General features: G+C 34.7%; 1 pseudogene; it reads left to right on the top strand.

Annotated features, from left to right (window-relative positions):
* Positions 1-3,465: 3,465 nt before the first annotated feature.
* On the top strand, positions 3,466-9,652 carry LOC148937759 (uncharacterized; annotated as a pseudogene).
* Positions 9,653-10,142: the final 490 nt, after the last annotated feature.

Here is a 10,142-nt window from a genome sequence, read left to right as displayed (position 1 = left end):
ATACGTGCTACGCAAATAATATCTCACGCTGAACGCCTTATGATGTTGATAGGCGAATCTATTGTCGAGATTCCCCGCAAACCATCGATCTCCCTTTTCTAAAACGCACTCCAAATCGGCGTAAATGAATCGTAGTCTCTCCTTTCTGTCGTGATTGCGGAAGGAGAGCCACTTGTCGTCTTCGCTCGGAAGAATAACGGCGCAATCATTCGCTCTTCCGCACTCGACGCTATGCGCGACCAATTTCTCGTTCGAGTAAAAGTAATGCAGACATCTGAAAAAAAAACGATTTATGATTAATATAAATTTACCTCGCGTCGAGCATAGTCTCTCTATTACGCTTACCGATTGCATATGTACTTTTTCTCCTTTTGCTTGTTTATTTGTGATGTTAACAGTCGAGACAGGTGCTTTATCCATACGAAGTGACTGACGTTATCGCCGCGCCGCTTGCTCGACAAATAGAGCAAATTCACGTGCGTAGATTTCTTGTTCCCTGTGAGCGTTAAAGGAACGACCATATTATCGTTTCTCTCCCTTTTCTCTCGAATGGCAAATATAATGATTGATAGACAACTTGTTAAGACGTTCGAATCTAGCGATGTTTCATAGCGTCATAAGAAAATCGATACCGTCGAAATTCAACACCATCGAATAGTGAGGGTACGACGAAGGTCTGTCCGAGTGTAGATCGACGGGATATAGAGCGGCCATCACCGCCCAGGCGAAGCACGCGTTGTCGTTTGAACGTACGTTGATCTCTTATATCTTATCTTCAGAGGAAGTGACGTCCAACATCCAGCGTGCATAAAACTACACTTGTTGTACATTGATCATCAAATTTAATATCCGAAGTAACGCCCAACCGCTGTCACGTTCCTGAAATTTCTCCAGCGACGTCAAGATAACATCCATAACGTCTCCGTCGTACCATTCTTGTAGATTGGACATACCGAATAGCTGACGATTTCTCGTGCAAATGTTCTTACCAGCGCTCTTATTATTCGCGACGAACTCCTCGTGAAACATAGTGTTGATCTTCAAACGTGAGTATCGAGATCGACGCGCACTGCTCGAGCATCGTGTCTCTTGCGTCCTCGAGAAACTGTCGGAGTTCAATGTACTCAATGTTTATCACCGCACCCGTTTGTACGCGATTCGCCAAGGCTGTCTCGATATCCACTCACTTGAATCCCTTCGAACCGTCGTATCTTGCACCCGAATAACGGAACTCTCAAAGCGAGTCTCCAACCGCACCCTCCAACCGCTACTTGAGAGACCAGAGAATTTATCATTGCGGTAACCGTAGGGTAACCGGAACGATAGGTCGACTCTATTCTCGCACCTGTCTCTCAAAACCTCGAAACACTCGACGTACTCCCGTTCCCAAACGCAATAGGCACACACTCCTTCAACTTCCGCCGCGCGCTCAAGAAGATCGTGACTCTTCTCCATATCGCGATCCCCACACGGTGTTACCCCGATCGTTCGTAGGAATGACAAATTTGACGTCTCAAAGTTCTCTCTCTCTCTCTCTCTCTCTCTCTCTCTCTCAAGCTATTCTCTCATAGATCACCGCTTTGTCGCTCAGAGCGAACAACGTTTCGATCCACAGTTTTTCTCGCGGGATCTCTGTACCGATCTCTCGTCGCAGGTGATATGTGGCCACGTTCCAACGAACGTCCTCTCTCATCGCGATCTATTCCTTGTCGTTGCTAAGCGCGATAGTCTTGTAACACTCTAAACTTGTAAATTGTTGTACCCCGGATGGGCTACAACATTAATATTTGGGATAGTCGGGTTCGTCAAACCTAAGGAGTTGGAACTCCGAGCAAGATCAAAGAAATGTAGGGATCCTCGTGAAATCACTGACACACACTTTCTTTAATTTAATTTGATTTATTCTAACAAGTGCACAAATACTTGATATTATAACGATTATATTTTACACACGTTTACGCGTCGTCGGGCGGCTCGGCGCGTCTCGCGTTACTCGGGCGGCCGACGAGTGTGACACCTGAGTTGCTGATAATACGGCTCGCGTGAACTTCGCGATGGGATTCCGTAATATCTCGCGCGACTTTTATAATAATGATTCCACACGATTTATAATTTTGACTCTCTCCATTCTGCTTTATGTAACCGATTATATAGGCTGATTGATGCATTCCGATCAGCATTCCGATTGGTTGCATCGATTGATTGCGTGATATTGATTGATCAATATCACGCTCGGTTCGATCATCAAATTTAGAAGTTTGCTGATAGGCTTTTCGCAATATTCTCGCGTGATGCATTTCTGCGGTTTTTCGAAAGATTGGTCGCAATTTCGGCGGTCACATATTTGTGTCGTCTTTCGAAAGACTTTTTCCGAGATTCATTTGGACTACTTTTATTGCCATGCGGACTACTTTTATTATTAGTTGTAAGTCTGGCTATAACACTATCGTCACTCTCGGTAACCGACTCGCAACGATCGTCGCCACTGATATCGCTGTCGAGATCGCGATGCGTCACGATATGATTGAACGCGCATAAAAGCGGATCGCGTCGCTCTCCCTCAGATGAATCACCATTAAGCGCGACTTTTTCCATATATCACGTTCTTAACAATGAAAACAAAACTGTCTCTCGCGACTAGCTATATATACTCCGAGGCAGCGTCGAAGCGCCAAACCGCGGCATCCTCCTGAAAAGACGGCATCGTTTCTAGCCTCGCAAAAAACGTCTAACCGCGACATCCTAAAGCACGGCATCCTACATAAATAGAACGCGCGTCTCCCCACGAAAAACAGGACGCGCTAGGCCCCGTGGAAGACGCCTAGACACAGGATGCGCGCTTAACCGCAGCATCCTACAAAAATCTCTTTCTTCTTTTTACATTCCTAATAAAATATTCTCTCGTTATTATTAACACTCCTATGACGATTGTTTCCTCGTGCGACTCCTACCTCTCGTCTCTCATACGTTCCGGATAACGTCACCCTCGGTATCGCAAATTGAAAACTTCTACATACATTGCTGATCTGCCTCTCGTTTCTACGATATGTAAACGAACGGAAGGAAAAGAGAACTCCGCCTCTCGCGGTTAGTTAATCGCTATAACAACGATGCATATTAATGGCGATTCACATTGTTTTTTATTTCAGCATATCTCGTACATATACTCATTGTTTTTATTACTCAACATATATTGATTATTGCAAATGCAAATTCTGGAACGGGTTAATGTCTGCATATTAAATAATCTCATTGTACATGATGTACCTGATATAATAACATCTCTTAACACATTCGAAAAAATTCTCATACAAAGAGCTAAAGCGTTTCAAACTGTTGTTAAAATGGGAATTGTTATTATCGGGTGAACACGGCTCATACAAAATCGAATAAAGCACGCGCAGGAGTGCGGCGCGGTTCGCACCGAGCAGCACACCAACAGCGCATCGGCCCGAGCTCCAGGCAATGACTGAACGCGGTGACTCTACAAGTCAACAACTTGTCATCAAAACAAAGCCGAAGTTACAGCTTGTTCAAGATAGAAACGTATGCATGGTGGAAGAATTCATATAAGACTGTGAATTCAAACAATTATCCTGTCTCTTAATAAAAAGCATCTCTGAGATCAGTCGTTTCTGCAAATTACGTTCACAGTCTAATACTTTCACACCATTCCAGTCAAATTCATGATCGTAATCCAATCTATGTTATGATAAATCAGGGTCACTGTAAAAGACCCAGCGAACCATCGAATCATTAATAAGTGAACCATTGATAGATGTATATTAGAGTGTCTCTCGCGACAGAAATTGCAACTGTATATGAGGGACGATGACATTTCTTAAAGTAAAAATTTTCAAATCGGACTTTACGTAGTAATATTCCCGTTTCGTAGGGCGCGTAGCAGAAAAATAAAATACTTTTATTATACAAATCGAACTCAAGCTACCGATCGAGCCTTAGAAATTGATCGGTTTATTGGTTATTGAGATCGATAGTTTTGGTTACTCGCATCTTACCGAATCGCGTAAAGTCACAAGGTAGCGTTCGGTTGATTTGACACTACCGTGTCTCCTTCTGATTATCTACAAAGGCAGCAGGAACTTAGGAGAAAAAGAATCATGGCTTATAGGTATAATTTGCTATTGATTATTTTATTTTTGTATCTAAATATTGTTTCTTATATATATATATATATATATATATATATATATATATATATATATATATATATATATATAGGTGATTCTGCGTACCGCTTATGCCATTTCTTTTGAAACCTTTTATAAATCCACCTGTGGACTCATCAGAAGCTAGATATACTGAATATATAATTCAAACTCAATCATCAGTAGAAAGATGTATAGGAATTTTAAAAGGGCGCTGGCGATGTTTAAGAAAAGAAAGACCATTACATTATAAACCGGAGTTTGCTGATATGAAGTATTTATTTTGAAAAAACAAATGTAGTACAACATAAAAATAAGTCAATATATAATTTCATTTTATAGGTTGTATTAGCAACGCATGCTGTGTTACACAATATTTGTGTTAAATGGAGATTTCCACGAAGAAAATATATTTAGATAATATAGATAAAGAATTGGAAATACAATATAATGATAATAATGCAAATAACGCAGAAGAAATGCGGAGAAATGTTGTTCGATGGCACTTTCAACACTAATATTTTACTTTTTTATTTATGTATACGTATGTGTATACCCAAACAGTACAAAGTTTAAAATTGGCATAAGACAACATATTAACATATTGACATATTGACATATTTTGCATCTTTAATTTGTCTGTGTGTGTGTGTGTGTGTGTGTGTGTGTGTGCGCGTGCGTGCGTGCGTGTGTGTGTGTGTGTGTGCGCGCGCGCGCGCGCGCGTGTGTGTGTATGTGTGGTTGTCAAAAATATCACATTTAACACTTAAAAGCCTAGTTTTTTATTTTCTAACTTATAGTTTAGACTTAATCTGATGATAACAACAATTATGTGTTTTTATTTATAATTAATAATTAAATGGATGGTTTTATAATAGTAACTTTAAAAATCATCAGTTTAGTGAATAACTATATATAGAAAATCATAATTTTGTTATTATCATTAGGTTATGTCTAACTACAAGTTAATCAGAAATTGAAACCCGGATCAAAAAATACTTACAATTTTTCGTTCTCGCTATTATATCTTAAATGTCCTCGATCAAAATCTGGGTACTTTGCCATAAATGACATTATTTCTTTTTGTTTTTCTGTGACATTCATTGTCACTATTTTATTTTGAAAATCAACTTTTTACTGTCTTAAGTTTCATCGATGAAAAGAGGAAATGCTAGAAAAGAAACTTCTTACTAAAGCTTAGATAGAAAACTAGAAAATGACTCATGTCTTGCGAGTAATATTCCCGTGAGCATATGAATATCACTTTTTCACTTTGTTCATAGCCAATCACGCGTATGTTTTTACATGAAATGAAAATGCAAGAAGTGAGAACTTTCGACAGAGATACGTAATCGATCCCCTAGAGTAAAGATAAACTTTTACTTTATGTTATTACGGATAATACATTTTATTCATGAATTTTATTGTCATGATAATCGCTTAGTAAAATACGAAACATAATCGATATGTTGCGAAAATCATTCAGTGATTCATTTCAGCCTTACTAACGTTTATGCATTGATGAAAGTTTGCTTTTGTACAAAAGATGACTGTCTTTTAAGCAATATATTTAATTCCTTCAAAAAGAAATAAATTTGGCATTAAATCATTTATTCTTTGCGATTGCAAGACAGGATATGTGCAAGATATAATTGTTTATATCGGGTCATCTACGACTATGGATAGCGAAATTAAAAACATTGGAAAATCAGGAGCAATAATATTATCACTATTTCCACTATACACACTGCAGATTTTGCAAGATTATCCAGACATAGAGAGAAAAATGTTGTGCAAAAGCTTATATGTGTCATAGATTATAATAATTCAATGGTAGAGTAGATAAAGTCTATATAATCATAAGCACTGTAGAGTCAACACGCAAATCTTTGAATCATTAATAATGTATTATGGAAAACATTATTATAAACAACTTCCAAAAAAAAGACAAAAAAAAATGTGTGTGAAGCTGGCGTCTCATTTCGCAGAAACTCACAAATTATTGAGAGTTCTGGCTTTCTTTTGAATAGTTCTAGAATTCCTAATAAGTTAAACAAATAGTTCTGTTCATTAAAGCGAAAAAATTGGTTCGGACAAAGTGAAACGCCAGAATCACACTCAAAAAGTATAATATTTAAGCTAGAATTCCGAAATAGCGGCCAGTCTCATACCTTTCTGTCTAAGTATGTGATACTCGGACGGTATTTATTTATTTAAAAATTGTACGTTATTATAATTGGTTGGAACTCTTTAGAAAATGCTTCTACACGTTGAGAACTATACGAAAAGTATAATTTTTAGGTCAGAACGAGTTATTTGTTTGTGTTGTAGCTCGATCTGTTATTACATTGATTGATAATTATTCTTTATTTATGTTTAAATAATTTTTGCTTTAATTTGACAGAACTCTTTATAGAACTTTTGTGGAACTGTAAATCTTTTAAAATCTTGCATTGGCGGATGTCGGAACTCATTTAGGACAAAGTGAGACGCTGTGTGATCCTGGCGTCTCACTTTGTCCGAACCAATTTTTTCGCTTTAATAAGCAAAATTATTTGTTTAACTTATTAGGAATTCTAGAATTATTATTCAAAAGAAAGCCAGAACTCTCAATAATTTGTGAGTTTCCGCGAAATGAGACGCCAGCTTCACACACACACCAAAAAAAGACATGTAATTTTAAAATAAGTATACTGCACTTTTCCTGGTTTGTAAAAGCACATATAGATATAGTAACATCTTGTTGTTTTTGTATCTTACCTTTTAATAATTAATACATCACGATTACAATCATTATTAATGACGGAATGTAAGATAACTGTTAAAATTGCTGTGAATTGGAAATTTCTGTCGTGATGTAAATATTCTTAAAAGTAAAAATATATTTATTTTTAATTAATTTTGATTGTATTAAATTCTATAGTTATTAACACAATAGTTCCATGGTAATAATGTAAAAATTGATGACATTAATAAAATTGTTGAAATTGATGAAGCGAAAATTGGTCAAAGAAAATATCATAAAGGACGGTTTAAAACAGGATAATGGGTATTCGGGGGTATAGAGCGAAAATCTAAAAAAATATTTATCATACCAATTCAAAATCGGAAATCGGAAACTCTCATACCAATTATTAAAAAATACATTAAACCTGGTGCTATTATTTATACCGATTGTTGGAAAGCTTATGATAATTTAAAATATGAAAATTATATTCATTATACAGTTAATCACAAAAACAATGTTGTATATCCATGTACAAGAGTTCACACTCAAAATATTGAAGGCTCTGAAGAGATATGAAAAACGTGTTACCTCGATAAGGAACTTTTAACATTCATTACGAACATTACTTGAGTGAATTTGTATTCAAACATTACTATTTAGAGGAACGTATTGATACATTTTTTAATATTATGACTCATTTCTATTTACCATAACGTGATTAATAATGCATTTATTTAATAATGATATTATAGAAATAACTGATTGTGTGTTATTTAATGAATAAATTGTTCATTTTATCCTTTTTTTATTAATAACTTTTTAACGAACAGTGACCGTCATTTAAAACCTCACTCAGGGTAATGACCCTAACAACATATATCAAGATCAAGATCATTGAAGGAGGCGCTCCGTTTTTCTATATATTTACCAAAATTTAAATATAATTATTTCTATTATGTCAATTTACAACACATACACATACACACACACGCGCATGCGCTCGCACGCACGCACGCGCGCGCGCACGCACGCACACACTCATACACATGTATCTATATAAATATCTATTTTTATTCTTTTTAAAAGGATTTTAAAAATTTGTTATTAAGTTTTATTGATGGACATATTATCAAATTGTATGAGAAGCACAACATATTCAATGAACCCAGACGCAAAAAACTGACTGAATTTTTCGTTACTAAATTTATGTTTTAAAAATCTAGAGATATTACAGAAATGTAAATATTTATTCATAGAAAATATTTTTGCTATATATTTATATCAATATATCGATATATTATATATATTACATTCAATATATATTACATTCAATATATATTACATTAATATATCTTATTAATATGTACAGACTTCGCTTATGTAATGCTAATTTTGATGTTTTATCAAAAAAGATTACGAATTTATTTTCAAACGAACAACAAGCATTTTATCATGTCCCACCTAAGTCTGAAGAACCTTCTCAAAAAGTATCAAAAGGAAAATTACCAAACTTTTATTGAAATAAACTTGATGAATGTAGACAAATCGCTAACTAATGCATAAAAAACGAAAGAAAATTGACGAAAATATTAATGATTCAGATGATTATTGAATCAAATATTAATTTTAATGGTAATGACAATAGAAAGTTACCATTATTTTTTTAAATTATATTTTTAAAATATTATATTATATTATATTATGATACTGATTGTACATTAATATCGTATAAAAACTGTTTTTTAAATTAGAAATTCAAATTTTTAAATGTAAAATATAAATTAGAATTAAGCGTATTTGCAAAACACATCTGCAATGATTATGATACAATACTGCACCTTGGTTATCTGTAAAAGAGCATTGGGATGAATCTCATGAATTGAGAAAAATTTTTATCAAGTAACATAAGGAAAATATTTACAACATTTTCAAGGAATATCCAGTATTCAAACAAGAATTGGGTTATATACTTGTTTGCAATATAAATCTTATTTCTATTTTTTTTAATATTTTAATAATTTTTTACTATATTTCCTATTTTAGTTGGATGATGATTATAACGCTTTAATTGATAAAAAATCAAACATTTATAACGAATAGCCTGAACTATCCAAGAAATTAGAAACATTACTCGAAATTCGAGTTATGAAAAATAAAACTTTTGCTAAACAGTTGGAGGAGATTCAATTATACCCAAAAGGAGAAGGGTAATAAAATTATTAGATATCAAATTAAAATTAAAAAAAAATTTACTTTATGGATAAAAGAAATAATTTTTTAATATATTGTACAAAATGTAGAAATGCTACATTGCTTTTTTTAATATCTGTATTGTGTCCTAATGTTCAACAGATATAACGTTTAAAAATATAACGACACGCCCGAATCACTCTTCTCTCCGTAAATAAAATTGTTAAACGGCGTGTTATTATATTGTATTATATTTGTATTATATATTCAGTTCCCGATCGATCATCTGTTGGGGTTCCGACACGGTGATTCTCCGCGATCCCACCGTCAGATAATTCGTGTCGACCACCAGACGAATTCAAAGGAAATGAATTCATGTGAACAACGTATGAATCATAATAGACCGCGCGTTAGGCCATTGCCGTTGACCCCGCTACCAATCGCGCCACCGAACGTATCCGCGGAATCGCCGAGTTCGGCGAATTTTGCGAATCTTCCGGCAAGATCATCTCCGAAGTCGACCCCAGAATCCGAGCTCGGCCGACCTGTACCCGATTATTCCTAATCTATGGCCGACTCGGATATATTAACCAACTCCGGCAGATGATTTTGGCCTATTACTGGCAAGACAGTAGACATATCCAGTGACATATCCTGATCTCGATATATCCGTTCCAATCCAAAAAAGCGATCTAGGGCGCTTCCTAACGAGCCAGGAACTTCTGGTCTCCTATGGTTCGGACCAATCCTGACAAAATTTTAATTTTTGGTTTAATTTTATACAATTATACATTGTAATAATAAATAGTTGATAAGTAAGTCTAATTAGAAATTTAATTTAACATTTGAAGAGAGTCTAACTTAAAATACAATTTATTTTTGATAAGTTGATAAACGTATAATATTTATTATAGCTATTATAATATTAATATAAGTAAAATATAAATTAACTGATTGAAAAATCTACAATTTTAAGTTAAATTTAATTTTAAATTTTGTATAAACAAATAATATAAAATAACATAAAGTAAAGATTACAAAATTAATTTACGTTG

The sequence above is a fragment of the Pogonomyrmex barbatus genome, unplaced genomic scaffold (assembly GCF_055798465.1).
Source record: "Pogonomyrmex barbatus isolate J1 unplaced genomic scaffold, ASM5579846v1 scaffold11, whole genome shotgun sequence".
Classification (NCBI taxonomy): domain Eukaryota; kingdom Metazoa; phylum Arthropoda; class Insecta; order Hymenoptera; family Formicidae; genus Pogonomyrmex; species Pogonomyrmex barbatus.
The sequence above is the reverse complement of the archived record's forward strand: the minus strand, read 5'-3'. Positions and strand labels throughout refer to the sequence as shown.